Source organism: Echinops telfairi, unplaced genomic scaffold (assembly GCF_000313985.2).
Source record: "Echinops telfairi isolate 266 unplaced genomic scaffold, ASM31398v2 ScPeMD7_3533;HRSCAF=4204_0, whole genome shotgun sequence".
Lineage (NCBI taxonomy): Eukaryota > Metazoa > Chordata > Mammalia > Afrosoricida > Tenrecidae > Echinops > Echinops telfairi.
In genome coordinates, this window is record NW_022107431.1 from 47,810,108 (window position 1) to 47,816,239 (window position 6,132).

Genomic DNA, 6,132 nt, shown 5'->3' on the forward strand with positions numbered 1-6,132 from the left:
CATGAGGAAGTGGGGAGAGGGAAGGAAGGGGAAAAATGAGGACCTAATGCTGGGGGCTTAAGTGGAGAGGAAATGTTTTGAGAATGATGAAGGCAATGAATGTACAAATGCGCTTTACACAATTGATGTATGTATGGATTGTGATAAGAGGTGTATGAGCCCTAATAAAATGATTAGAGAAAAAAATTCCAAAAAATAAAAATAAAATACAAAATTTTGTTTAAAGTAGTACATAATAATGTACTTTACCTTATGTGTATGCAATCTCCTTTATCTTTATATATATTGTTTAATTATGCATATACTTAGACCATGTTATTTACAAATTTTATCTCAGAGTAATTAATTACAACTTAAAAAATAAAAACTACAATAAAATGTAACTATATTCATCAACTCAATGATACTTGTGTCAATTCTGACTCATAGTGACTATATCGGACTGCACAGAATGGTCCCTTTGGGTTTCCAAGGCTGAAAATCGAAATGCGAGCAGAAAGCCTCATCTCGCTCCAGTTGAGCGTCTGGTGGCTTCAAACTACAGACTTCGCAGTTATCACCCTATAATAGTTAAAACTGAAAAGAGTGAAATACTCATTTTGGAGAGGATGTTATACAACTGGAATACTCTCACACTGATGCTATAACATAAATGGTATTATCAGATTGAAAACAGGCATTTTCAATTGTTATGCATATTCCTACTCTGTAATCTAGCATTTTTATTTCTAGGAAAGCAAATGACATAGAAATATCTGAAGAAAAAATTATATTTTATAAGGATATTCTTATTTTTATTTGAAATAGCACTATACTGAAAAATAATGTGCATCAACAGATAAAAGGACAAATCAGTTGTGCGACGTTTATGCAATGGAATATTACTCAGCAATAAAAAAGAAACTACTGGTAAACACAAAACCTAGATAAATCTTAACAATATTATGTTTAGCAAAAGCTAATTGGTTCCGTTTACACCATGTTTCAGGACAGACAAACTGACTTATACTGATAAAAAAAACAAAAAGCAAATCCTTGCTGCCTCTGCAGTGTGAGAGGGCCATGAGAACTTTCTAGTTGCTGGAACTGTGTGTATTTACCGAACTCACCAAGCATACACTTAAACGTCGTGAGAATTGCAGGATGTAAATTATACTACAATTCAAACAGGGATTGTAAAAAGAAAGGAAAAAATGAAAAGAGAGGGTTGGCGATGTGATAGGGCTGCACTGGTTCTCCTGGGGCATCAAGGGTTCCCATGAGCGCTGGTAAAGGATGAGAAAACAGAGATTGGGCCGACCTGCTGGCAGAATAAGGAGGCTGCTGAGCACGAGGAACTTGAGCGCTTGTGAGAGGCAAGGTCCAGGGTCCACGACGGTGGTGCCAGCTTCATGTCATCCCTCCGCAGAGACCTGTACTGGTTGCCAGACGGAATGAAAGATTTCTTACTAGAGGCCAGCAAAGACCAGCAGGACAAACCATAGAGAGATCTTTCCTCCTCAACCTGTGGGCACGAGAGTGTGTCTGTATCTTCCACTTCCGGCATAGAAGAAGGGGAGGGAAGATCCACGAGGAGGGAGAGAAACAGCCCTGACAGGGACTTTAAATGGCATAAATGCGTATTTACTTGAAGTCACGACCACTGGGGGAGATATGTGACCTCTAATCTATAGGTTTAAGGTCTTTAAAAAATAATATAGATGAAGATTTGAGAATATGAGATGGGGTGTAGAAAATAAACACTATTTTGTATTTGGAAACTTGACTAAATCTTAACTATTTGACCTCACTCTGCAGGGTTGTAGGAGGATAAATGAGATAAAATATTCAAAGTCCTTATCTGGAATTTGATCCACGTTCGCAAGCAGCTGCATGGAAACAAATCCCTCAGCGAATGAACAAGCATCGAAGACAGGCCTACTAAGATACTTGTGAATATGTAAATGATCTCTTGGGCAGTTACACTTCCAAAATAGTCAATGTTAGGTATAAATAAAGAGACAGCAGTGCTGTTTTTGAGGAAATTTGACAGGTTTCTTTTCTTCCAATGATTTTGTATTTTTATATTGAAAAAATAAGTATAGGCACAGGTTTTTAACTGACATGGGTGTGACGGGGTGGGGTAGGGTGAGGTTTATGTAAATGTCATCTGAATTGTCATCTGATACAAATACATGATTACCGTTTCATAAGAAGTCTTTTGTTCTAAATTGTTATCTGTTGGGTTAACAAGGAGCATTTTTCATGATGCTTACCAGTGGTGGATGGGAAAGGGTCTTCCACTGAAAAGCTTCTTTTCATATGTAAAGAACACTATCACCATCTACCAACCAAATTCATCAAATGCAGTGTGCCCATGAGTGCCATCTACTGGTAAAATACAAAGACAGTCATTTTACCTGTCAGTGCCTCTTTGCAGAGCGCTGGTGGTGCAGTGGTTAAGCCCTGGGCTGCTGCGAAGATGGTGGTTCAACCTACAGTGCACCCAGAAGTCTGCATCTGTGAGGATTACAGACTTTGAAACTGTGGAGCGTTCAACTCTGCCCTCCAGGGTAGCTGTGAGTTGGAATTCCACAGGGACTTGGGTTTGGGGTCCTTTCTAATGTGTTGGGCTACTAACTAGAAGGTCTGCAGTTCAAAATCACTAGCTGCTCAGCAGGAGACAGATGATGTTGTCTGCTTCCATAAAGGTGTGCAGCCTCGGAAACCCACAGAGGCAGTTCCTCTCTGCTCTATAGGGAGAGCCCTCATGAGTAGGAATCAACTCTGTAGAAGTGGCGGCTTTGAGTTGGTTTTTGTTTGTTTTTTTAGATCTTTCCATATTGCTTCTTAAAAAAAAAATTGAAAGATCATTTTGTTGGTTCTTACAGCTCTTATAATGATCCATATATCAATTGTACCAAGCATATTTGTAGATTTGTTGCCATCATCATTTTCAAAACATTCTCTTACTACTTTAGCCTTTGGTATCAGCTCCTCATATTTTCCCCTCCATATCCTACCCTCCCTCATGAACCTTGATAATTTATAAATTATTAGTAGTTTTCCATGTCTTGCACTGTCTGCTGTCTCCCTTTATCCCCTTATCTGTTGTCCATCCCCCTGGAGGGAGTTATAGGTAGGTCATTGTGATCAGTTCTCCCTTTCTCCCCCTCCCCCCCACCTTACTCTTACCCTCCTGGTATGGCTACTCTCAATTTTGGTCCCGAGGAGTTTATCTGTCCTGTATTCCTTGTGTTTCCAGCTCTTATCTGTACCCATGCACATGCGCTGGTCTAACCAGTGTTGTAAGGTAGAATTACAGTCATGATAGTGGGAGGGAGGAAGCATTAAAGAACCAGAGGAAAGCTGTATGTTTCATCAGTGTTATGCTGTATCCTGACTTGCCAGTCGTCTCCCCGCGACCCTTCTGTAAGAGGATGTTCAATTGCCTACAGGTTGGCTTTGGGCCTCCATTCCACTCTCCACTGCCATTTACACTGACATGATTTTTTGTTCTGGGATTTTGATGCTTGATACCTGATTCCATGGACACCTCATGATCACACAAGCTGGTGTGCTTCGTCCATGTAGGCTTGTAGCTTCTCTGTTAGATGACCTTTTATTTAATTTCAAGCCTTTGTTTAAAATAATTTTATTGGGGCCTTGTACAGCTCTTATCACAATCCATACATACATCCACTGTGTCAAGCACATTTGTACATTTGTTGCCAGCATCATTTTCAAAGCATTTCCTATGCACTTGAGCCCTTGGTATCAGCTTCTCATTTTTACCTTCCGTCATGAACCCTTGATAATTTATAAATGATTATTATTCTTCCATATCTTACACAGTCCGATATATCCCTGCAGTCACTTTTCTGTTGTCCAATCCCCTGGGAAGGGGTTATATGTAGATTATTGTGATTGGTTCCCCTTTTCCCTCCCAACTTACCCTTACCCTCCTGGAATTGCTACTCTCATTATTGGTCCTGAGGGATTTCTCTGTCCCTATGTTTCCAGCTCTTATCTATAGTGTGTATATCCTCTGGTCTAGCTATATTTGTAAGGGAGAATTGTGATCATGATAGTTGCAGGGGGGAGGAAGCAATAACGAACTAGAAGAAAAGAAGCACACTAGTCTGTGTGACCATGAGATGTCAAAGATATCAGGGATCAGGCATCAAAGAACAAAAGATCATATCATTGTAAATGAGGGGGAGTGCAGAGTAGAGACCCAAAGCCCATCTGTAGGCAAGTGGACCCCCCTTACAGAAGGGCCACAGGGAGGAGACTAGCTAGTCAGGGTACAGGGTGGTAATGATGAACCATACAACTTTCCTCTAGTTCTTAAATGCTTCCTCTCCCCCACTGTCACGATCCAAATTCTAACTTACAAATCTAGCTAGACCAGAGGATATACACTGGTACAGATAGGAACTAGAAACACAGGGAATCAAGGACAGATGATCCCTTCTGGACCAGTGGTGAGAGTGGCGATACCAGGAGGGTGGAGAGAAGGTGGGGTAGAAAGGGGAAACGATTACAAGGATCCACATAAAACTCCCTCACTGGGGCCTGGACAACAGTGAAGGGAGACTTCAGACAGCGTAAGATCAGACAAAATAATAATAATTTTTAATTATCAAGGGTTCATTAGGGGGTGGAGATGGAGGGGAGAAAATGAGGAGGTAATATCAAGAGCTCAAGTAGAAAGCAAATGTTTTGAGAATGATGATGGAAACAAATGTACAAATGTGCCTGACACAATGGATGGATGGATGGATTATGAGAAGAGTTGTATGAGCTCCCAATAAAATTATTTTATTTTTTAAAAAGAACTAGTTGTTCCTGGGAATCTGTCATTTCTCGGGTTTCTTGGCTGACTTTTCTGGCTTTCTTACTTCTTTCAGGTAACCATTTTTCTTTTTTGCCCCAACAGTTCTATTGAGATAAAATTCACATATATGCTTCCATTGTTCAGTTGTATTTAAAGAGTTGTATATACAATCACCACAATCAGTTCTAGTGCACCCTTCTCCCTCCCATATTCACCATTTGCTCCCCAATTCCTTTCAACCTCCACCCCACCCCCACCCCGATCCCTGACAAGCCATTATTTCAATATTGTCTCTATATACATCCACCCCTCTGTGCTTCATATACTGGGAAACATACAAAAACAAAAAAGAAGACCACCAGCAACATTAAAATAAGCCAGGATGTTGTAAGTCTGGACAGTTTTTCACTTGGTGTTGCATAGGCTCACTATGAGTTGGGACTGATTCAAAAGCACTAAACAGTAACAATATAGTCTGGGAAACGCTTTTAAAATTCAGAAAGCTTATAAGCCTTCCCCGGTTTTTGTTGTTGTTGTTTTTACCTTTTACATTTATGAATCTTCATGTTTATCCAGGGATGAGTAAGTACCTCATCAGAGTCCTCTTAAATATATTCTGTGCATACACAGCCTTGCACCCACATGTGCATAAACCGGCCCAGCTAGGAAGAGAAGTTAAAGGGAACAACAGCAAAAAGGAATTTCCTACCTACAGAACAAAACAAAAAATCCAACTCACTATGATCCTGTCAAGTCCGACCCATAGCAATGCTATACGACAAGGTAGAACTTGCATCTGTTGGTTTCTGAGACTGTAATTCTTCATGGTAGTAAAAAACCTAGCTTTCTCCCATGGTGGTTTTCAACTACTGCCCTTGCAGTTAGCAGGGCAACATGTAACCACCGTGCCACCAGAGCGCCAAAGAAGTCAGCCATCCTGAAACTGGCAGAACAAATTTAGCAGATGCCTGAGTAGCACTGGGAAAGGACACAAGATAAACTCAATGTGTTTATCTGATATCCAGAGAGGAGACACTGGAAAGCTATAATGGAGGGTATAAAACATCCCCAGCAGGCAGGATGTTGCGATGAGCTTATTGGCATTGTGCCAAGTGCATTCTTTCTCTAATAAAGAACCTGGCTTGCTTGCTTGCACTTCCCACCCTCCTCCTGAATTCCCTCTTGTGACAAAGACAAGAACAGAAGATGGGGCTGCCTCCTCTGACACTCAAAGAACTCACTGCCGGTGCGCACTCCTCGCGGCCCCTGTGAGTTTCCAAGAGTGTGATTGTGTATGGGAGCGGACAGTCTTT